Genomic DNA, 25058 nt, shown 5'->3' with positions numbered 1-25058 from the left:
TTCGGTTCGTCGAACGTTTGACGAACCGAACTCGAACTGCATAGGAAACAATAACAGGCAATCACAAACACAGAAAAACACCTAGAAAACACCCTCAAAGGTTTCCAAAAGGTGACAAACAACTCACAACACAAACACATGGGAAAGTGACAAGGACAAATTCTCATGTGAAAACAAAACAGCGTTACGAGGAAAAAGAGGACGAGACACAGATATAGGCATGGCATGCCCTTCTAAAATCATGTAAAACACCGCAAGGTGACTCCAAGCGGAGTCTCCCTTTTTTTCCAAAAATTGTGCCCCACACACACCCACCCATTCAGTGGCAGCACTTGTGCCCTAGTTGTACACTTCACAGCTAGATTTGCATCAAGCACATTAAAAAATACGCCATTCTTATCCGTCCCCAGGATGACACCGGGGTAGGTAGCAAAGTCTTTCCTGATCCCAGCTCTGTTCATCTTGGCTTCTTTTAAAAACACATCAAGCAAGGGTTACTCCAAGCAGAGCCTCCCTTTTTTTCAAAAATTGTGCCCCACACACACCCACCCATTCAGTGGCAGCACTTGTGCCCTAGTTGTACACTTCACAGCTAGATTTGCATCAAGCACATTCAAAAATACGCCATTCTTATCCGTCCCCAGGATGACACCGGGGTAGGTAGCAAAGTCTTTCCTGATCCCAGCTCTGTTCATCTTGGCTTCTTTTAAAAACACATCAAGCAAGGGTTACTCCAAGCGGAGCCTCCCTTTTTTTCCAAAAATTGTGCCCCACACACACCCACCCATTCAGTGGCAGCACTTGTGCCCTAGTTGTACACTTCACAGCTAGATTTGCATCAAGCACATTCCAAAATACGCCATTCTTATCCGTCCCCAGGATGACACCAGGGTAGGTAGCAAAGTCTTTCCTGATCCCAGCTCTGTTCATCTTGGCTTCTTTTAAAAACACATCAAGCAAGGGTTACTCCAAGCGGAGCCTCCCTTTTTTTCCAAAAATTGTGCCCCACACACACCCACCCATTCAGTGGCAGCACTTGTGCCCTAGTTGTACACTTCACAGCTAGATTTGCATCAAGCACATTCAAAAATACGCCATTCTTATCCGTCCCCAGGATGACACCGGGGTAGGTAGCAAAGTCTTTCCTGATCCCAGCTCTGTTCATCTTGGCTTCTTTTAAAAACACATCAAGCAAGGGTTACTCCAAGCGGAGCCTCCCTTTTTTCCAAAAATTGTGCCCCACACACACCCACCCATTCAGTGGCAGCACTTGTGCCCTAGTTGTACACTTCACAGCTAGATTTGCATCAAGCACATTCCAAAATACGCCATTCTTATCCGTCCTAAGGATGACACCGGGGTAGGTAGCAAAGTCTTTCCTGATCCCAGCTCTGTTCATCTTAGCTTCTTTTAAAAACACATCAAGCAAGGGTTACTCCAAGCTGAGCCTCCCTTTTTTCCAAAAATTGTGCCCCACACACACCCACCCATTCAGTGGCAGCACTTGTGCCCTAGTTGTACACTGCACAGCTAGATTTGCATCAAGCACATTCAAAAATACGCCATTCTTATCCGTCCCCAGGATGACACCGGGGTAGGTAGCAAAGTCTTTCCTGACCCCAGCTCTGTTCATCTTGGATCATTTTTAAAAAACACATCAAGCAAGGGTTACTCCAAGCGGAGCCTCCCTTTTTTTCCAAAAATTGTGCCCCACACATACCCACCCATTCAGTGGCAGCACTTGTGCCCTAGTTGTACACTTAACAGCTAGATTTGCATCAAGCACATTCCAAAATACGCCATTCTTATCCGTCCCCAGGATGACACCGGGGTAGGTAGCAAAGTCTTTCCTGATCCCAGCTCTGTTCATCTTGGCTTCTTTTAAAAACACATCAAGCAAGGGTTACTCCAAGCGGAGCCTCCCTTTTTTCCAAAAATTGTGCCCCACACACACCCACCCATTCAGTGGCAGCACTTGTGCCCTAGTTGTACACTTCACAGCTAGATTTGCATCAAGCACATTCAAAAATACGCCATTCTTATCCGTCCCCAGGATGACACCGGGGTAGGTAGCAAAGTCTTTCCTGACCCCAGCTCTGTTCATCTTGGATCATTTTTAAAAAACACATCAAGCAAGGGTTACTCCAAGCGGAGCCTCCCTTTTTTCCAAAAATTGTGCCCCACACACACCCACCCATTCAGTGGCAGCACTTGTGCCCTAGTTGTACACTTCACAGCTAGATTTGCATCAAGCACATTCCAAAATACGCCATTCTTATCCGTCCCCAGGATGACACCAGGGTAGGTAGCAAAGTCTTTCCTGATCCCAGCTCTGTTCATCTTGGCTTCTTTTAAAAACACATCAAGCAAGGGTTACTCCAAGCGGAGCCTCCCTTTTTTTCCAAAAATTGTGCCCCACACACACCCACCCATTCAGTGGCAGCACTTGTGCCCTAGTTGTACACTTCACAGCTAGATTTGCATCAAGCACATTCCAAAATACGCCATTCTTATCCGTCCCCAGGATGATACCAGGGTAGGTAGCAAAGTCTTTGCTGAACCATGACTTGTTTATCTTGGCTTCTTTTAAAAACAATGTAAGCAAGGGTTACTCCAAGCGGAGCCTCCTTTTTTTCCAAAAATTGTGCCCCACACACACCCACCCATTCAGTGGCAGTACTTGTGCCCTAGTTGTACACTTCACAGCTAGATTTGCATCAAGCACATTCCAAAATACGCCATAATTAACCGTCCCCAGGATGACACCAGGGTAGGTAGCAAAGTCTTTCCTGATCCCAGCTCTGTTCATCTTGGCTTCTTTTAAAAACACATCAAGCAAGGGTTACTCCAAGCGGAGCCTCCCTTTTTTCCAAAAATTGTGCCCCACACACACCCACCCATTCAGTGGCAGCACTTGTGCCCTAGTTGTACACTTCACAGCTAGATTTGCATCAAGCACATTCAAAAATACGCCATTCTTATCCGTCCCCAGGATGACACCGGGGTAGGTAGCAAAGTCTTTCCTGACCCCAGCTCTGTTCATCTTGGATCATTTTTAAAAAACACAGCAAGCAAGGGTTACTCCAAGCGGAGTCTCCCTTTTTTTCCAAAAATTGTGCCCCACACACACCCACCCATTCAGTGGCAGCACTTGTGCCCTAGTTGTACACTTCACAGCTAGATTTGCATCAAGCACATTCAAAAATACGCCATTCTTATCCGTCCCCAGGATGACACCGGGGTAGGTAGCAAAGTCTTTCCTGATCCCAGCTCTGTTCATCTTGGCTTCTTTTAAAAACACATCAAGCAAGGGTTACTCCAAGCGGAGCCTCCCTTTTTTCCAAAAATTGTGCCCCACACACACCCACCCATTCAGTGGCAGCACTTGTGCCCTAGTTGTACACTTCACAGCTAGATTTGCATCAAGCACATTCAAAAATACGCCATTCTTATCCGTCCCCAGGATGACACCGGGGTAGGTAGCAAAGTCTTTCCTGACCCCAGCTCTGTTCATCTTGGATCATTTTTAAAAAACACAGCAAGCAAGGGTTACTCCAAGCGGAGTCTCCCTTTTTTTCCAAAAATTGTGCCCCACACACACCCACCCATTCAGTGGCAGCACTTGTGCCCTAGTTGTACACTTCACAGCTAGATTTGCATCAAGCACATTCAAAAACACGCCATTCTTATCCGTCCCCAGGATGACACCGGGGTAGGTAGCAAAGTCTTTCCTGATCCCAGCTCTGTTCATCTTAGCTTCTTTTAAAAACACATCAAGCAAGGGTTACTCCAAGCGGAGCCTCCCTTTTTTCCAAAAATTGTGCCCCACACACACCCACCCATTCAGTGGCAGCACTTGTGCCCTAGTTGTACACTTCACAGCTAGATTTGCATCAAGCACATTCAAAAATACGCCATTCTTATCCGTCCCCAGGATGACACCGGGGTAGGTAGCAAAGTCTTTCCTGACCCCAGCTCTGTTCATCTTGGATCATTTTTAAAAAACACAGCAAGCAAGGGTTACTCCAAGCGGAGTCTCCCTTTTTTTCCAAAAATTGTGCCCCACACACACACACCCATTCAGTGGCAGCACTTGTGCCCTAGTTGTACACTTCACAGCTAGATTTGCATCAAGCACATTCAAAAATATGCCATCCTTATCCGTCCCCAGGATGACACCGGGGTAGGTAGCAAAGTCTTTCCTGATCCCAGCTCTGTTCATCTTGGCTTCTTTTAAAAACACATCAAGCAAGGGTTACTCCAAGCGGAGCCTCCCTTTTTTTCCAAAAATTGTGCCCCACACACACCCACCCATTCAGTGGCAGCACTTGTGCCCTAGTTGTACACTTCACAGCTAGATTTGCATCAAGCACATTCAAAAATACGCCATTCATATCCATCCCCAGGATGACACCGGGGTAGGTAGCAAAGTCTTTGCTGAACCATGACTTGTTCATCTTGGCTTCTTTTAAAAACAATGTAAGCAAGGGTTACTCCAAGCGGAGCCTCCCTTTTTTAAAAAAATTGGGCCACACACACACACACCCCATCAGTGGCAGCAGTTGTGCCCTAGTTGCAAACAGGATGTTTTGATTTGCATCAAGCACATTCCAAATCCACAAGCATTTACTCTCCCCAGGATGACACAGGGGTAGTAAATTCCTTCTGGATCCATGACTTGTTCATTTTGATGAACGTCAGTCTGTCCACATTGTCACTGGACAGACGCGTGCGCTTATCTGTCAGCACACAACCAGCAGCACTGAAGACACGTTCAGAGACAACGCTGGCAGCTGGACACGACAAAATCTCCAAGGCGTAACTGGAGAGCTCTGGCCATTTTTCTAGATTTGAAGCCCAAAAGGAGCAAGGCTCCATTTGCAAAGTCATGGCATCGATGTTCATTTGGAGATACTCCTGTATCATCCTCTCCAGCCGTTGACTATGTGTCAGACTTGTTGTCTCTGGTGGCCTTGCAAAGGAGGGTCTAAAAAAATTATGAAAAGATTCCATAAAATTGCTGTTACCAGCACCAGATACGGTCCTACTGGTACGGGTAGACTGTTGAAGATGACGAGACCGTCCCATGTTTGTCAAGTTACAACTGGGAGATTCACTCCCTGCACCTGCACGGTTGTTTGGTGGAAAAGCCGATCTAAGATCGAGTAACAGCTTCTGCTGATACTCCTGCATACGTGCGTCCCTTTCTATGGCTGGAATTATGTCACAAAATTTGGACTTGTACCGGGGATCTAATAGTGTGGCAAGCCAGTAGTCATCATCACTTCTAATTTTGACAATACGAGGGTCATGTTGGAGGTAGTGTAACAAGAAGGCACTCATGTGTCTTGCGCAGCCATGCGGACCAAGTCCATGCTGTGTTTGTGGCATAGAGGTGCTAACCGTTCTTTCTTCCTCTGACATCTCCCCCCAACCTCTTTCAACTGAAATTTGACCAAGGTCTCCCTCATCTGCTGAGTCTTCCATGTCCATGGACACTTCGTCCTCCATTTCTTCATGTCCTCCTGCACCTTCCTCAACATCTCGCCTGCTACCATGCGCCCTTGTTGATCCCTGTCCCCCATGGTCCCATGCCTGGCGCCTTGGTGATGATGAACGTCTGGACCTTGGTGATGTTGTTGTGTCTTGCGCATGTGAATCCTCCTGTAGTTCCTCCCCTTCCTGTTGTCCCACCCCCTGACTCCGAATAGTGTTTAGCGTCTGCTCCAGCATGTAAATGACTGGAATCGTCATGCTGATAATGGCATTGTCAGCGCTAAACATATTCATCGCCATGTCGAAACTGTGCAGAAGGGTGCATAGGTCCTTGATCTGAGACCACTCCATCAGGGTGATCTGACCCACCTCTGCATCTCGTTGGCCCAGGCTATACATCATGACGTATTGCACCAGGGCACGGCGGTGCTGCCACAGTCGCTGTAACATGTGGAGAGTTGAATTCCAGCGTGTCGCCACATCGCATTTCAGCCGATGAACCGGCAGGCCGAAAGACTTCTGGAGCGATGCAAGTCGCTCAGCTGCGGCGCTTGAACGGCGGAAGTGAGCAGACAGTTTTCGTGCCCTGTTCAGAAGGCCATCTAGGCCGGGATACTGTATTAAAAATTGCTGGACGACAAGGTTCAACACGTGAGCCATACAAGGCACGTGTGTCACCTTGCCCAGGCGAAGGGCCGTACCCAGGTTTGCAGCATTGTCGCACACGGCCTTACCAGGCTGCAGGTTGAGTGGAGACAACCATTTATTAAACTCGGACCGCAGAGCTGACCACAACTCCTCAGCTGTGTGACTCTTATTACCAAGACATGTCAAGCTAAAGACCGCCTGATGCCGTTGCGCTCTGCTGCCAGCATAGTAATGAGGGGTGCGTGATTCCTTTTGCGCTGTGAGAACGCTGGTGGCCTGACCAGGCAGGCATGGGGCGGAGGTGGAGGACCCAGATGAGGTGGAGGATGCAGAAGCAGTGGCGGAACTTGGACAGACAGAGGATTGACACACAAGTCGTGGGGACGGCAAGACTTGTGCAGCAGACCCTTCACCATCTATCACCATAGTTACCCAGTGCCCAGTCAGCGACATGTAACGTCCCTATCCATGCTTACTGGTCCAAGTATCAGTGGTGAAATGCACCCGTTGACACACAGAGTTTCTCAAGGAAGCGGTGATGTTGTGTGCGACATGCTGGTGTAGCGCGGGCACACCTTTCTTAGAGAAGTAGTGGCGACTAGGCATCTGGTACTGGGGCACAGCGACAGACATAAGGTCTTTAAAATCCTGTGTGTCCACTAGGCGGAAAGGCAGCATTTCGGTAGCCAACAGCTTACAGAGGGATAGAGTCAACCTCTTAGCTTTGTCATGGGTCGCAGGAAGTGGCCTTTTATTTGACCACATCTGAGGGACAGAGATCTGGCTGCTGTGTGTAGACGGTGTTGAGTAGGGTGTCCCTGGAAAAATGCAGGTTTGTGAGGAAAGTGCAGGCGGAGACATGATGTTGCCTTCATCCAACGTTGGTGCTATCGATGTCTGAGAGAGCTGTACACACTCACTTGTTTCCCCTTCCAAACCAACTGACGACCTACCAAGCAAACTGCCTGTTGCGGTTACAGTGGTGGAGGTTGTGGGTGGAAAAACAGGTGTGACAGCTGTCCCCACAGTCCTAGAAGATGACGAGCGCGCGGATGCCATGGAAGGGGCAGGCGGTGGATGGTTCGCTCCGCTAGGCCGCATTGCAGCACGGTGAGCTTCCCACCGGGCCATATGATATTTATTCATGTGACGATTCATGCAAGAAGTTGTCAAACAGCTGAGGTTTTGACCTCTACTAAGAGAACCCTGACAAATTTTACAGATCACATAATTTGGCCGATCTTTTTCTATGTCAAAAAAGGACCAGGCTAGGCAAGGCTTAGAGGCCATGCGACCTGTTGATCCACCCCGAATAATGCTCAGAGGCAGAGTGGTGGCTGAGGATGCAGTTGTAGACGTGCTACCAGTACTCCGACGTTGTCCAGGAAGGCGCAAGGTAACTTCGTCATCAGTTGCATCCTCCTCCACCACCTCTGTTGACCTCCTCGAGTGCCTGACTGTGGGTTGACAGTAGGTGGGATCTAGAACTTCATCATCAATTGTTGTGTTTGCACTCCCCTCCCCCTCAGACCGAGCCTCTTCTTGCCCTGACCGAATATTTAAGTTGTCATCCCAATCGGGTATCTGAGTCTCATCTTCATCAGTATGTTCCTCATTGTCTATAACCACAGGTGTTACAGTTTGTGACAAAGGGTCAACATTATGCTCAGAAACTTGGTCCTCACGGCCTGAATCAGAGTCACAAAGGTTCTGGGCATCACTGCAGACCATTTTCTGTTCTGTACTCACTGTAGCTTGGGAGCAGACCTCTGATTCCCATGCTATAGTGTGACTGAACAGCTCTGCAGACTCAGCCATCTCAGTTCCACCATACTGTGCAGGGCTGATGGAGACTTCAGAGCTGGGAGAAAGCAAGTTTGATTGGGATGACAACTCAGAGGACTGGTGTTTTTTGGATGCGGTACTTGAAGTGGCTGAGAGGGCACTTGTTGGACCACTTGAGATCCATTCAAGCATTTTCCTTTTTTGGCCATCATCTACCTTTGTTCCTGTTGTTCGTGTCCGTAAAAAAGGGAGCACATCGGATTGTCCACGGTAAGTAGTAGACATCTTACTTTTGCTGGTAGATGGTCTATCTTCAGCAGATGATAATGGAGCTTTGCCACCTTCCCCACGGACAAAACCTTTTTTGCCTTTTCCACCACGCCTCTTCCCCTTTCCACCAGCATCTGATATTTTGCCACTCATGTTGAATGCGACAAGATTGTGCACTGAAAATGTGGTAGTAAAAATTGAGAGGTGGTGTAGATTGCAGTGGTGGTCTAGCTTTATTAACAGCAGAATAATAAAGAATAAATATCCCTGACAATGCAACTACAGCCCTTAAACTGGCAGCAAAAATGCTAGTATAATGGCTTAGTTATAATGAGTTGGAGTGTGCAAAGCAGGCAGAGGTGCTGCAAATGTCTTTGCACTAGTGTGACTATACAACAGTCCAATAGCCATGTTTAGGGTGCCACTAGGTACACTGAGTGTTTGCTAGTATAATGGCTTAGTTATAATGAGTTGGAGTGTGCAATGCAGGCAGTGGTGCTGCAAATGTCTTTGCACTAGTGTGACTATAGCAAAGTCCAATAGCCACGTTTAGGATGCCACTAGGTACACTGAGTGTTTGCTAGTATAATGGCTTAGTTATAATGAGTTGGAGTGTGGAATGCAGGCAGAGGTGCTGCAAATGTCTTTGCACTAGTGTGACTATAGCAAAGTCCAATAGCCACGTTTAGGATGCCACTAGGTACACTGAGTGTTTGCTAGTATAATGGCTTAGTTATAATGAGTTGGAGTGTGCAATGCAGGCAGAGGTGCTGCAAATGTCTTTGCACTAGTGTGACTATAGCAAAGTCCAATAGCCACGTTTAGGATGCCACTAGGTACACTGAGTGTTTGCTAGTATAATGGCTTAGTTATAATGAGTTGGAGTGTGCAATGCAGGCAGAGGTGCTGGAAATGTCTTTGCACTAGTGTGACTAGACAACAGTCCAATAGCCACGTTTAGGATGCCACTAGGTACACTGAGTGTTTGCTAGTATAATGGCTTAGTTATAATGAGTTGGAGTGTGCAAAGCAGGCAGAGGTGCTGCAAATGTCTTTGCACTAGTGTGACTAGACAACAGTCCAATAGCCACGTTTAGGATGCCACTAGGTACACTGAGTGTTTGCTAGTATAATGGCTTAGTTATAATGAGTTGGAGTGTGCAATGCAGGCAGAGGTGCTGCAAATGTCTTTGCACTAGTGTGACTAGACAACAGTCCAATAGCCACGTTTAGGATGCCACTAGGTACACTGAGTGTTTGCTAGTATAATGGCTTAGTTATAATGAGTTGGAGTGTGCAATGCAGGCAGAGGTGCTGCAAATGTCTTTGCACTAGTGTGACTATAGCAAAGTCCAATAGCCACGTTTAGGATGCCACTAGGTACACTGAGTGTTTGCTAGTATAATGGCTTAGTTATAATGAGTTGGAGTGTGCAATGCAGGCAGAGGTGCTGCAAATGTCTTTGCACTAGTGTGACTATAGCAAAGTCCAATAGCCACGTTTAGGATGCCACTAGGTACACTGAGTGTTTGCTAGTATAATGGCTTAGTTATAATGAGTTGGAGTGTGCAATGCAGGCAGAGGTGCTGCAAATGTCTTTGCACTAGTGTGACTAGACAACAGTCCAATAGCCACGTTTAGGATGCCACTAGGTACACTGAGTGTTTGCTAGTATAATGGCTTAGTTATAATGAGTTGGAGTGTGCAATGCAGGCAGAGGTGCTGCAAATGTCTTTGCACTAGTGTGACTAGACAACAGTCCAATAGCCACGTTTAGGATGCCACTAGGTACACTGAGTGTTTGCTAGTATAATGGCTTAGTTATAATGAGTTGGAGTGTGCAAAGCAGGTAGAGGTGCTGCAAATGTCTTTGCACTAGTGTGACTAGACAACAGTCCAATAGCCACGTTTAGGAGGCCACTAGGTACACTGAGTGTTTGCTAGTATATTGGCTTAGTTATAATGAGTTGGAGTGTGCAATGCAGGCAGAGGTGCTGCAAATGTCTTTCCACTAGTGTGACTATAGCAAAGTCCAATAGCCACGTTTAGGATGCCACTAGGTACACTGAGTGTTTGCTAGTATAATGGCTTAGTTATAATGAGTTGGAGTGTGCAATGCAGGCAGAGGTGCTGCAAATGTCTTTGCACTAGTGTGACTAGACAACAGTCCAATAGCCACGTTTAGGATGCCACTAGGTACACTGAGTGTTTGCTAGTATAATGGCTTAGTTATAATGAGTTGGAGTGTGCAATGCAGGCAGAGGTGCTGCAAATCTCTTTGCACTAGTGTGACTAGACAACAGTCCAATAGCCACGTTTAGGATGCCACTAGGTACACTGAGTGTTTGCTAGTATAATGGCTTAGTTATAATGAGTTGGAGTGTGCAAAGCAGGCAGAGGTGCTGCAAATGTCTTTGCACTAGTGTGACTAGACAACAGTCCAATAGCCACGTTTAGGATGCCACTAGGTACACTGACTGTTTGCTAGTATAATGGCTTAGTTATAATGAGTTGGAGTGTGCAATGCAGGCAGAGGTGCTGCAAATGTCTTTGCACTAGTGTGACTAGACAACAGTCCAATAGCCACGTTTAGGATGCCACTAGGTACACTGAGTGTTTGCTAGTATAATGGCTTAGTTATAATGAGTTGGAGTGTGCAATGCAGGCAGAGGTGCTGCAAATGTCTTTGCACTAGTGTGACTAGACAACAGTCCAATAGCCACGTTTAGGATGCCACTAGGTACACTGAGTGTTTGCTAGTATAATGGCTTAGTTATAATGAGTTGGAGTGGGCAATGCAGGCAGAGGTGCTGCAAATGTCTTTGCACTAGTGTGACTATAGCTAAGTCCAATAGCCACGTTTAGGATGCCACTAGGTACACTGAGTGTTTGCTAGTATAATGGCTTAGTTATAATGAGTTGGAGTGTGGAATGCAGGCAGAGGTGCTGCAAATGTCTTTGCACTAGTGTGACTATAGCAAAGTCCAATAGCCACGTTTAGGATGCCACTAGGTACACTGAGTGTTTGCTAGTATAATGGCTTAGTTATAATGAGTTGGAGTGTGCAATGCAGGCAGAGGTGCTGCAAATGTCTTTGCACTAGTGTGACTATAGCAAAGTCCAATAGCCACGTTTAGGATGCCACTAGGTACACTGAGTGTTTGCTAGTATAATGGCTTAGTTATAATGAGTTGGAGTGTGCAATGCAGGCAGAGGTGCTGGAAATGTCTTTGCACTAGTGTGACTAGACAACAGTCCAATAGCCACGTTTAGGATGCCACTAGGTACACTGAGTGTTTGCTAGTATAATGGCTTAGTTATAATGAGTTGGAGTGTGCAAAGCAGGCAGAGGTGCTGCAAATGTCTTTGCACTAGTGTGACTAGACAACAGTCCAATAGCCACGTTTAGGATGCCACTAGGTACACTGAGTGTTTGCTAGTATAATGGCTTAGTTATAATGAGTTGGAGTGTGCAATGCAGGCAGAGGTGCTGCAAATGTCTTTGCACTAGTGTGACTAGACAACAGTCCAATAGCCACGTTTAGGATGCCACTAGGTACACTGAGTGTTTGCTAGTATAATGGCTTAGTTATAATGAGTTGGAGTGTGCAATGCAGGCAGAGGTGCTGCAAATGTCTTTGCACTAGTGTGACTATAGCAAAGTCCAATAGCCACGTTTAGGATGCCACTAGGTACACTGAGTGTTTGCTAGTATAATGGCTTAGTTATAATGAGTTGGAGTGTGCAATGCAGGCAGAGGTGCTGCAAATGTCTTTGCACTAGTGTGACTATAGCAAAGTCCAATAGCCACGTTTAGGATGCCACTAGGTACACTGAGTGTTTGCTAGTATAATGGCTTAGTTATAATGAGTTGGAGTGTGCAATGCAGGCAGAGGTGCTGCAAATGTCTTTGCACTAGTGTGACTAGACAACAGTCCAATAGCCACGTTTAGGATGCCACTAGGTACACTGAGTGTTTGCTAGTATAATGGCTTAGTTATAATGAGTTGGAGTGTGCAATGCAGGCAGAGGTGCTGCAAATGTCTTTGCACTAGTGTGACTAGACAACAGTCCAATAGCCACGTTTAGGATGCCACTAGGTACACTGAGTGTTTGCTAGTATAATGGCTTAGTTATAATGAGTTGGAGTGTGCAAAGCAGGTAGAGGTGCTGCAAATGTCTTTGCACTAGTGTGACTAGACAACAGTCCAATAGCCACGTTTAGGAGGCCACTAGGTACACTGAGTGTTTGCTAGTATATTGGCTTAGTTATAATGAGTTGGAGTGTGCAATGCAGGCAGAGGTGCTGCAAATGTCTTTGCACTAGTGTGACTATAGCAAAGTCCAATAGCCACGTTTAGGATGCCACTAGGTACACTGAGTGTTTGCTAGTATAATGGCTTAGTTATAATGAGTTGGAGTGTGCAATGCAGGCAGAGGTGCTGCAAATGTCTTTGCACTAGTGTGACTAGACAACAGTCCAATAGCCACGTTTAGGATGCCACTAGGTACACTGAGTGTTTGCTAGTATAATGGCTTAGTTATAATGAGTTGGAGTGTGCAATGCAGGCAGAGGTGCTGCAAATCTCTTTGCACTAGTGTGACTAGACAACAGTCCAATAGCCACGTTTAGGATGCCACTAGGTACACTGAGTGTTTGCTAGTATAATGGCTTAGTTATAATGAGTTGGAGTGTGCAAAGCAGGCAGAGGTGCTGCAAATGTCTTTGCACTAGTGTGACTAGACAACAGTCCAATAGCCACGTTTAGGATGCCACTAGGTACACTGACTGTTTGCTAGTATAATGGCTTAGTTATAATGAGTTGGAGTGTGCAATGCAGGCAGAGGTGCTGCAAATGTCTTTGCACTAGTGTGACTAGACAACAGTCCAATAGCCACGTTTAGGATGCCACTAGGTACACTGAGTGTTTGCTAGTATAATGGCTTAGTTATAATGAGTTGGAGTGTGCAATGCAGGCAGAGGTGCTGCAAATGTCTTTGCACTAGTGTGACTAGACAACAGTCCAATAGCCACGTTTAGGATGCCACTAGGTACACTGAGTGTTTGCTAGTATAATGGCTTAGTTATAATGAGTTGGAGTGGGCAATGCAGGCAGAGGTGCTGCAAATGTCTTTGCACTAGTGTGACTATAGCTAAGTCCAATAGCCACGTTTAGGATGCCACTAGGTACACTGAGTGTTTGCTAGTATAATGGCTTAGTTATAATGAGTTGGAGTGTGCAATGCAGGCAGAGGTGCTGCAAATGTCTTTGCACTAGTGTGACTAGACAACAGTCCAATAGCCACGTTTAGGATGCCACTAGGTACACTGAGTGTTTGCTAGTATAATGGCTTAGTTATAATGAGTTGGAGTGTGGAATGCAGGCAGAGGTGCTGCAAATGTCTTTGCACTAGTGTGACTATAGCAAAGTCCAATAGCCACGTTTAGGATGCCACTAGGTACACTGAGTGTTTGCTAGTATAATGGCTTAGTTATAATGAGTTGGAGTGTGCAATGCAGGCAGAGGTGCTGCAAATGTCTTTGCACTAGTGTGACTATAGCAAAGTCCAATAGCCACGTTTAGGATGCCACTAGGTACACTGAGTGTTTGCTAGTATAATGGCTTAGTTATAATGAGTTGGAGTGTGCAATGCAGGCAGAGGTGCTGGAAATGTCTTTGCACTAGTGTGACTAGACAACAGTCCAATAGCCACGTTTAGGATGCCACTAGGTACACTGAGTGTTTGCTAGTATAATGGCTTAGTTATAATGAGTTGGAGTGTGCAAAGCAGGCAGAGGTGCTGCAAATGTCTTTGCACTAGTGTGACTAGACAACAGTCCAATAGCCACGTTTAGGATGCCACTAGGTACACTGAGTGTTTGCTAGTATAATGGCTTAGTTATAATGAGTTGGAGTGTGCAATGCAGGCAGAGGTGCTGCAAATGTCTTTGCACTAGTGTGACTAGACAACAGTCCAATAGCCACGTTTAGGATGCCACTAGGTACACTGAGTGTTTGCTAGTATAATGGCTTAGTTATAATGAGTTGGAGTGTGCAATGCAGGCAGAGGTGCTGCAAATGTCTTTGCACTAGTGTGACTATAGCAAAGTCCAATAGCCACGTTTAGGATGCCACTAGGTACACTGAGTGTTTGCTAGTATAATGGCTTAGTTATAATGAGTTGGAGTGTGCAATGCAGGCAGAGGTGCTGCAAATGTCTTTGCACTAGTGTGACTATAGCAAAGTCCAATAGCCACGTTTAGGATGCCACTAGGTACACTGAGTGTTTGCTAGTATAATGGCTTAGTTATAATGAGTTGGAGTGTGCAATGCAGGCAGAGGTGCTGCAAATGTCTTTGCACTAGTGTGACTAGACAACAGTCCAATAGCCACGTTTAGGATGCCACTAGGTACACTGAGTGTTTGCTAGTATAATGGCTTAGTTATAATGAGTTGGAGTGTGCAATGCAGGCAGAGGTGCTGCAAATGTCTTTGCACTAGTGTGACTAGACAACAGTCCAATAGCCACGTTTAGGATGCCACTAGGTACACTGAGTGTTTGCTAGTATAATGGCTTAGTTATAATGAGTTGGAGTGTGCAAAGCAGGTAGAGGTGCTGCAAATGTCTTTGCACTAGTGTGACTAGACAACAGTCCAATAGCCACGTTTAGGAGGCCACTAGGTACACTGAGTGTTTGCTAGTATATTGGCTTAGTTATAATGAGTTGGAGTGTGCAATGCAGGCAGAGGTGCTGCAAATGTCTTTGCACTAGTGTGACTATAGCAAAGTCCAATAGCCACGTTTAGGATGCCACTAGGTACACTGAGTGTTTGCTAGTATAATGGCTTAGTTATAATGAGTTGGAGTGTGCAATGCAGGCAGAGGTGCTGCAAATGTCTTTGCACTAGTGTGACTAGACAACAGTCCAATAGCCACGTTTAGGATGCCACTAGGTACACTGAGTGTTTGCTAGTATAATGGCTTAGTTATAATGAGTTGGAGTGTGCAATGCAGGCAGAGGTGCTGCAAATCTCTTTGCACTAGTGTGACTAGACAACAGTCCAATAGCCACGTTTAGGATGCCACTAGGTACACTGAGTGTTTGCTAGTATAATGGCTTAGTTATAATGAGTTGGAGTGTGCAAAGCAGGCAGAGGTGCTGCAAATGTCTTTGCACTAGTGTGACTAGACAACAGTCCAATAGCCACGTTTAGGATGCCACTAGGTACACTGACTGTTTGCTAGTATAATGGCTTAGTTATAATGAGTTGGAGTGTGCAATGCAGGCAGAGGTGCTGCAAATGTCTTTGCACTAGTGTGACTAGACAACAGTCCAATAGCCACGTTTAGGATGCCACTAGGTACACTGAGTGTTTGCTAGTATAATGGCTTAGTTATAATGAGTTGGAGTGTGCAATGCAGGCAGAGGTGCTGCAAATGTCTTTGCACTAGTGTGACTAGACAACAGTCCAATAGCCACGTTTAGGATGCCACTAGGTACACTGAGTGTTTGCTAGTATAATGGCTTAGTTATAATGAGTTGGAGTGGGCAATGCAGGCAGAGGTGCTGCAAATGTCTTTGCACTAGTGTGACTATAGCTAAGTCCAATAGCCACGTTTAGGATGCCACTAGGTACACTGAGTGTTTGCTAGTATAATGGCTTAGTTATAATGAGTTGGAGTGTGCAATGCAGGCAGAGGTGCTGCAAATGTCTTTGCACTAGTGTGACTAGACAACAGTCCAATAGCCACGTTTAGGATGCCACTAGGTACACTGAGTGTTTGCTAGTATAATGGCTTAGTTATAATGAGTTGGAGTGTGCAATGCAGGCAGAGGTGCTGCAAATGTCTTTGCACTAGTGTGACTAGACAACAGTTCAATAGCCACGTTTAGGATGCCACTAGGTACACTGAGTGTTTGCTAGTATAATGGCTTAGTTATAATGAGTTGGAGTGTGCAATGCAGGCAGAGGTGCTGCAAATGTCTTTGCACTAGTGTGACTATAGCAAAGTCCAATAGCCTCGTTTAGGATGCCACTAGGTACACTGAGTGTTTGCTAGTATAATGGCTTAGTTATAATGAGTTGGAGTGTGCAATGCAGGCAGAGGTGCTGCAAATGTCTTTGCACTAGTGTGACTAGACAACAGTCCAATAGCCACGTTTAGGATGCCACTAGGTACACTGAGTGTTTGCTAGTATAATGGCTTAGTTATAATGAGTTGGAGTGTGCAATGCAGGCAGAGGTGCTGCAAATGTCTTTGCACTAGTGTGACTAGACAACAGTCCAATAGCCACGTTTAGGATGCCACTAGGTACACTGAGTGTTTGCTAGTATAATGGCCTAGTTATAATGAGTTGGAGTGTGCAGAGGACAGGAGGGTACAGTGCCAGGATTGTGGGGCTCTGGGTAGAGGAATGGAAGCTTGCCTTTCTATTCCCTCCTAATAGGGAAATGCAGGGAGGAAATCCCTGACCTTGGCTACACAGACGCTGTCGCTGTTTGCAGGACCTGTCACCTTAACTCTGACCCTGCCCGTACGAGCCCTTAAAAGGACTGATGGAAAGTGCTATCCCTATTCTGTCCAGCGCTGTGTATGGAGCGCATACAGCAGTATCGGCGATATGACTCAGAACGGAGCTGCGCCAGTGATGTCTGACACCAAGGACGCAGAAGAGATAATGGCGTCCTGGAGGAAAATGTCCGTTTTTATAATGCAGGGACATGTGACATGGACATCCTATCACACATGCCGTTGCTTCTCTGGCTAAAAGTCCACTTAGATGTGTGTGTGTCTGGGATTGACTGACATGCTGGACCGCCCCACAAGACGCGCGCGCTTAGGGAAGGAAGACAAGACAAAAAAAAAAAAAAATGGCGATCGCCATTATACAAACAGCAGTGATCTGAAGGCGCTGTTCACGCACACTATACACTGAAATGTCATAATAGTGTGAGTCACAGAGTGACTTACACTATTACAGCGGAAAGCCAGCTAGGAATTAGCTGTTTTTTTGCTGCTAGAACCGTTCTCGAACGTTTCTAGAACTATCGAGCTTTTGCAAAAAGCTCGAGTTCTAGTTCGATCTAGAACAGGCCCCAAAATCACTCGAGCCTAGAACTGGAGAACCTCGAACCTCGAACCGCGCTCAACTCTAATTACAAGTCGATAGGAAATTACTTCAACACCAAAAACAGATTGGTTTCACTGGGGATTGAACCCAGGACCTTCTGCGTGTGAAGCAGACGTGATGACCACTACACTATGCAACCTTTGAAAGCCTGCAAAGTAATGGCAATTAGAGACGAGTTTTGACCGCCAGGGGAAAAAAAACAAATTCGTAGCTCTGTTGGTGATGGAAGCTAAAACATCCCGTTATTCGGCAACAAAGCCAAGAACTTTATATACTGCAGGTTGATAGGGGATTATTTCAACACCAAGAACACATGGGTTTCACTGGGGATTGAACCCAGGACCTTCTGTGTGTAAAGCAGACGTGATTTCTGCCTGCAAAGTAATGCAATTAGAGACGAGTTTTGACTGCCAGGGAAAAAAAAACAAATTCGTAGCTCTGTTGGGGATGGAAGCCAAAACATCCCATCATTCGGCAACAAAGCCAAGAACTTCATATATTGTAGTTTAATTGAGTGTTATTTCAACACCAAGAACAGATTGGTTTTACTGGTGATTGAACGCAGGACCTCCTGCGTGTTAAGCAGACGTGATGACCACTACTCTATGAAACCTGATGGAAAGTTACTGTGTATTGGCTAGCAGAGCAGAATTGTGACTGACGGGGCCTTTTTATTGCTGAAGGAAAGTAATTTTGGTTAATGAAACATTTACAATTTTTATTACATATTTTACCAGTTTTATTCCTACAAAGGGATTTTGCTTAAATTGAAGTTTATATTGAATGTGTTACTTTTTTCCACATAGTTTAGTTGTTTGCTTTTGTATTTAAAGGAACTATATGTTTTGAAACAAACAGGATTTTTATAATATGGGATTATGTTTTCTGCTAAAATGGTCAATAAAAAAGAAACCCAAAATCGTAGTTCTCTTGGTGATGGAAGCCAAAATATATTATCAGTTGGCAACAAAACAAAGAATTTCATATGTTACAGGTTGATAGCAAATTACTTCAACAGCAAAAACAGCTTGTTTTTACTGGGGATTGAACCCAGGACCTTCTGCGTGTGAAGTAGACGTGATGACGACTCCACTATGAAACCTGTGAAATCCTGCAAAGTAATGGCATTTAGAGACGAGTTTTGACCGCCAGGGGAAAAAAAAAAATAATTTGTAGTTCTGTTTGTGATGGAAGCCAAAACGTCCCGTCATTCGGCAACAAAGCCGAGAACTTCATATATTGTAGTTGGATAGCGTATTATTTCAACACTACGAACAGATTGGTTTCACTGGGGATTGAACTCAGGACCTTCTGCGTGTTAAGCAGACGTGATGACCACTACTCTATGAAACCTGGTGGAAAGTTACTGTGTATTGGCTAGCAGAGCAGAATTGTGACTGATGGGGCCTTTTTATTGCTGAAGGAAAGTATTTTTGGTTAATGAAACATTTACAATTTTTATTACATATTTTACCAGTTTTATTCCTACAAAGGGATTTTGCTTAAAAGGAAGTTTACATTGAATGTGTTACTTTTTTCCACATAGTTTAGTTGTTTGCTTTTGTATTTAAAGGAACTATATATTTTGAAACAAACAGGATTTTTATAATATGGGATTATGTTTTCTGCTAAAAGGGTCAATAAAAAAGAAACCCAAAATCGTAGTTCTCTTTGTGATGGAAGCCAAAATGTATTGTCATTTGGCAACGAAACCCAGAATTTCACATATTACAAGTCGATAGGAAATTACTTCAACACCAAAACAGATTGGTTTCACTGGGGATTGAACCCAGGACCTTCTACGTGTGAAGCAGACGTGATGACCACTACACTATGAAACCTTTGAAATCCTGCGAAGTAATGGAAATTAGAGACGAGTTTTGACCGCCAGGGGAAAAAAAACAAATTCGTAGCTCTGTTGGTGATGGAAGCTAAAACATCCCGTTATTCGGCAACAAAGCAAACAACTTTATATACTGCAGGTTGATAGGGGATTATTTCAACACCAAGAACACATGGGTTTCACTGGGGATTGAACCCAGGACCTTCTGCGTGTAAAGCAGACGTGATTTCCACTACACTATGAAACCTTAGAAAGCCTGCAAAGTAATGGCAATTAGAGACGAGTTTTGACCGCCAGGGAAAAAAAAACAAATTCGTAGCTCTGTTGGGGATGGAAGCCAAAACATCCCATCATTCGACAACAAAGCCAAGAACCTCATATATTGTAGTTTAATTGAGTATTATTTCAACACCAAGAACAAATTGGTTTTACTGGGGATTGAACGCAGGACCTTCTGCGTGTTAAGCAGACGTGATGACTAGTGATGAGCGAGTACTAAAAAGCTCGGGTGCTCGAAGCTCGGGCCGAGCATTCCAAGATACTCGTGTACTCGGGCCGAGCAACGAGCCCAATGTTATCCTATGGGAGACCCGAGTATTTTTGTGAAATGACCCCCCGGCAGCATGGAGAAACCCTAAAAATGTCACAAAAGTCTCAGAAGAGTGCTCAAATGACATGGCAACAGCATGGGGAAGACCCCTTGAAGCATTTATCACTGAAAAGTCACAGCTGTGAACAATTTTGTCCGCGTTTTACGCCATTTTTACGGACTCACCAGAAAACCTTCCAAAATGACCCCAAAATGATTTTTCATGGCGGAAATGTTAAGGGCACATACCCAATAGTGAGATAGAGCTGGTGTATGTTACTTTTTGAGATTAATACATGAAAGATTTTACGTGAAAACATTGTGTGGCACTCCGATGTCCCTGAGAAGAGACGTACATGAAGGCCTCTTGAGTCTAATGTGCCCATTTTGAGGAAGTGAGTCTTTGTAGTATTTTCCTTTGCCAGGGCAGTCCAAAATTGTGAGGTTCACCAATGCCCCTGCATACAGACGTGCATGAGGGCCTGTAAACCTGAAGTGCCCATTGGAAGGAAGTGGGTCTATTGTAGTATAGCCCTTAGGCAGGGCAGCCAAAAATTGGGAGGCTCCACGTTGTCCCTGGGTAGAGACGTGCATGAGGGCCTTTAAACCTGAAGTGCCCATTGTAAGGAAGTGGGTCTATTTCAGTATAGCCCTTTGCCAGGGCAGCCAAAAATTGGGAGGCTCCACATTGTCCCTGGGTAGAGACGTGCATGAGGGCCTCAAAACATTAAGTGTCCATTTTAAGGAAGTGGGTGTATTATAGTATAGCCCTTAGGCAGGGCAGCCAAAAATTGGGAGGCTCCACGTTGTCCCTGGGTAGAGACGTGCATGAGGGCCTTTAAACCTGAAGTGCCCATTGTAAGGAAGTGGGTCTATTTCAGTATAGCCCTTTGCCAGGGCAGCCAAAAATTGGGAGGCTCCACATTGTCCCTGGGTAGAGACGTGCATGAGGGCCTCAAAACATTAAGTGTCCATTTTAAGGAAGTGGGTGTATTATAGTATAGCCCTTAGGCAGGGCAGCCAAAAATTGGGAGGCTCCACGTTGTCCCTGGGTAGAGACGTGCATGAGGGCCTCAAAACATTGTTCCCATTGCAAAGGAGCGGGTCTCCTGTCGTTGTAATGTCCATTCTGCAAAGAATGGGCGAAAAAATTTACCACTGGGGGTAAACCTGAAACAAAGGCCTAAGTATTGCAATTTGTAACGGTCATCATCATGGTGGCGCATGAGGAGAAGGAGGAGGAGTCCAGCGATTATCCAAAGTCCAGAAGTGTGTACCCATGGGTGAGTGGAGGTACATGGCAAACTTTAAATTCCGCTCTCATTTGCTGGTGGTGTGGTGAAGTCTGGCCCAATCCAACCCTTGTTCATCTTGATCAGAGTCAGCCTGTCAGCATTTTCAGTTGACAGGCGGGTGCGTTTATCTGTAATGATTCCACCTGCGGCACTAAAAACACGCTCTGACAAAACGCTAGCAGCAGGGCAGGCCAGGACTTCCAAGGCGTAGAGAGCCAATTCATGCCACGTGTCCAGCTTGGATACCCAATAATTATAAGGCACAGAGGAATGTCGGAGTACTGTTGTTCGATCTGCAAGGTACTCCTTCAGCATCTGGGCAAACTTAGGATTTCTTGTGGCACTACCCCGCACCTCAGGGGCTGTGGTACGTGAGGGGCTGAGAAAACTGTCCCACATCTTAAAGACTGTTCCCCTACCTCTGGCGGATTGGACTTGTGCCTCTCTCGGCTGTACGCCTCGGTTGTCCACTGATTCATGACCTATGCCGCTAGCGTTTTGTGAGGGGAATGCTTTGCCTACTTCCGTGAGTATGGCCTTCCGAAACTGCTGCATTTTGGTTGACCTCTCCTCCACGGGAATAAGAGACAAAAAGTTCTCCTTGTAGCGTGGGTCTAACAGTGTTACCAACCAGTAATGATTGTCGGCCAAGATGTTCTTAACGCGAGGGTCACGAGACAGGCAGCTTACCATAAAGTCAGCCATGTGCGCCAGACTCTTAACAGCCAGGACTTCAGTAGCCTGACCAACAATATGACTGAACATGCTGTCCTCCTCCTCCTCCTCCTCCTCCTCCTCATCTACCCTGTCCTCTGGCCAGCCACGCTGAACCGAGGATATGACTGGTGTGCATGTCATATCCTCAATTTGGCCGGAGAGTTGCTCCATGTCTTCATCCTCCTCCTCGTCATAGTCCTCCACTGCACGTTGTGATGAGACGAGGCTGGGCTGTGTGTTATCACCCACACCCACTACTGTTTCTTGCTGCAACTCATCGCGCTCCGCCTGCAATGCATCATGTTTGTTTTTCAGCAGAGACCGTTTTAGAAGGCAGAGTAGCGGTATGGTGACGCTAATAATGGCGTCATCACCACTCACCATCTTGGTGGAGTCCTCAAAGTTTTGGAGGATGGTACATAGGTCTGACATCCATCTCCACTCCTCAGGTGTTATGTGTGGAGTTTGACCCATTTCCCGACGGCTTAGGTGATGCAGGTACTCAACAACTGCCCTCTTCTGCTCACATATCCTGACCAACATGTGCAGAGTTGAATTCCAACGCGTGGGGACATCACACACCAGTCTGTGAGCCGGAAGATGCAAACGGCGCTGAAAGCCGGCAAGGCCGGCTGAAGCAGTAGGTGACTTTCGAAAATGTGCAGACAGGCGGCGAACTTTTACCAGTAGATCAGACAGCTCTGGGTATGACTTTATAAACCGCTGAACCACGAGGTTGAGCACATGGGCCACGCATGGAACATGTGTCAGCTGGCCTCGCCTCAAAGCCGCCACCAGGTTCCGGCCATTGTCACACACGACCTTTCCTGGCTTTAGGTTCAGAGGTGTGAGCCAGTGATCTGCCTGCTGTTTCAGAGCTGTCCACAGCTCTTCTGCATTGTGGGGTTTGTCACCTATGCAGATTAGCTTCAGCACAGCCTGTTGCCGCTTCGCCGAGGCAGTGCTGCAGTGCTTCCAGCTTGTGACTGGTGTGGAGGGCACAGTGGATGAGGATGCGCAGGAGGAGGAGGAGGCTGAAGAGCATGACATTCCGGAGCTGTAGAGTGTGGGTGAAACACTGACTGAGGTAGGGCCTGCAAACCTTGGTGTGGGAAGGACGTGTTCCGTCCCTCGCTCAGACTGGGTCCCAGCTTCCACAATATTAACCCAGTGTGCCGTCAACGAGATGTAGCGGCCTTGCCCACAAGCACTTGTCCACGTGTCTGTGGTTAGGTGGACCTTGGGTGAAACAGCGTTGTTCAGGGCACGTGTGATGTTTTGTGACACGTGGTTATGCAACGCGGGGACGGCACACCGGGAGAAATAGTGGCGGCTGGGGACCGAGTAACGTGGGACAGCTGCCGCCATCAGGTCACGGAATGCTTCAGTCTCCACCAGCCTAAAAGGCAACATTTCCAGCGCAAGCAGTCGCGAAATGTTAGCATTTAGAACTGTGGCATGTGGGGTGTTGGCAGTGTATTTGCGCCTGCGTTCAAAGGTTTGCTGAATGGATAACTGAACGCTGCGCTGGGACAAGGACGTGCTTGATGATGGTGTTCTTTCTGCGTAGGCAACTGCAGGTGCAGGAGTGGAGGAGGCTTGTTCGCAGGCAGCATGGACAGAGGATTGGCTCGCATGCACAACCAGCGAAGACGTAGCAGTGACATCAGCAAGCACTGCTCCTCGACTCTGTTGTACTTCCCACAAAGTCGGGTGCTTGGCTGACATGTGCCTGATCATGCTGGTGGTGGTCAGGCTGCTAGTTTTGGTACCCCTGCTGATGCTGGCACGGCAGGTGTTGCAAATGGCCTTTTTTGAATCATCTGGATCCAACTTAAAAAACTGCCAGACTCGGGAAGACCTAACATTTGTACAGGCACCTTGTGTCGTCGTGTTGTTCCGGTGAACGGTTGCCTGACTTCTGCCTGGGGCCACCACCCTGCTTCTTACTGCCTGTTGTGATGCTACGCCTCCCTCCCCCTGTGCACTGCTGTCCTCGCTCTGCATATCCTCCTGCCAGTTTGGGTCAGTTACTGGATCATCCACCACGTCGTCTTCCTCTTCCGCACCCTGCTCCTCCTCCTGACTTGCTGACAATTGTGTCTCATCATCGTCCACCACTTGTTGAGACACGTTGCCAACTTCGTGAGAACGTGGCTGCTCAAATATTTGGCCATCTGTACAGACGATCTCCTCATGACCCACTTCAATATGAGCTGGCGAGAGGCCAGAATGTGTGAATGGAAACGTGAACAGCTCTTCCGAGTGTCCAAGTGTGGGATCATTAATGTCCGAGGAGGACGTGTACTCAGCCTGGTGGTAGGAAGGAGGATCAGGTTCAGAAATGTGCGGTGCAGTATCACGACTACTGACACTTGACCGTGTGGAAGACAGAGTGTTTGTGGTGGTGCCAATCTGACTGGAAGCATTATCTGCTATCCAACTAACAACCTGTTGATACTGGTCTTGGTTCAAGAGCGGTGTACTGCTGCGGTCCCCAAGAATTTGGGACAGGACGTGCGAGCGACTAGATGTGGCCCTTTGTTGTGGTGAAATTAGAGCTTGCCCACGACCTCGGCCTCTGCCTGCACCACCATCACGTCCACTTCCTTGTTCCTTGCCAATGCCCTTGCGCATTTTGCAATGCTGTGCACTGCTGACGTGTATATTCACTACTTGTGCGTTATATCAAAGTGTGTGGAAATTGCACACAAGTGCACCTGTACGCTGCCACCAACAGGCACACACGTGCGGTTTTAAAAACCAAGCACGGACGCAATAAGAACCTAACAGGTTTTTTTGGGGAGCGACAATTATAGACAAGTCAGACACTATCTGGACTGTTTTACACTGTGTACACCAGCCCCAGATATGATGAAGGCTGGTATACGGTCACCACTACCCTGCCTGCCTGCCTGCCTGTATACTGGTACAATAGTCCTGACAAGGACTCTTTTGGTCACTAGCCTGTATTCAGACCTGGCTATACCCTGCCTGTATATAGCAACAGTAGTCCTGAGAAGGACTCTGCTACTGTACTCCGACCTGGCTATACCCTGCCTGCCTGTATACAACTAGAATAGTCCTGAGAAGGACTTTTGGTCACACTGTTTGCAGCCCTGCAACTGAAAAAGCTATAAAGGGCCGCAAAGCTTTCCCTGAATCAGCGACACTCTCCCTGCACTCACTGTCTGGATAGCTGTGAGCAGAGCACAGCGCGCCGGCCGATATAAAGGCTCGGTCACGCTGTGCAGGCCGGCCAATCACTGCAATTCCACA

At 46.5% G+C, this 25058-nt stretch overlaps 1 non-coding gene across 1 annotated transcript; it reads right to left on the bottom strand.

Moving 5' to 3' along the window:
* Window positions 1-19352: 19352 nt before the first annotated feature.
* Window positions 19353-19425, bottom strand: TRNAV-UAC (transfer RNA valine (anticodon UAC)). The gene has a single exon. It is a non-coding gene; the product is annotated as a tRNA-Val (tRNA).
* Between the last annotated feature and the right edge of the window lie 5633 nt (window positions 19426-25058).

The sequence above is a fragment of the Anomaloglossus baeobatrachus genome, chromosome 2 (genome assembly GCF_048569485.1).
Source record: "Anomaloglossus baeobatrachus isolate aAnoBae1 chromosome 2, aAnoBae1.hap1, whole genome shotgun sequence".
Classification (NCBI taxonomy): domain Eukaryota; kingdom Metazoa; phylum Chordata; class Amphibia; order Anura; family Aromobatidae; genus Anomaloglossus; species Anomaloglossus baeobatrachus.
The sequence above is the reverse complement of the archived record's forward strand: the minus strand, read 5'-3'. Positions and strand labels throughout refer to the sequence as shown.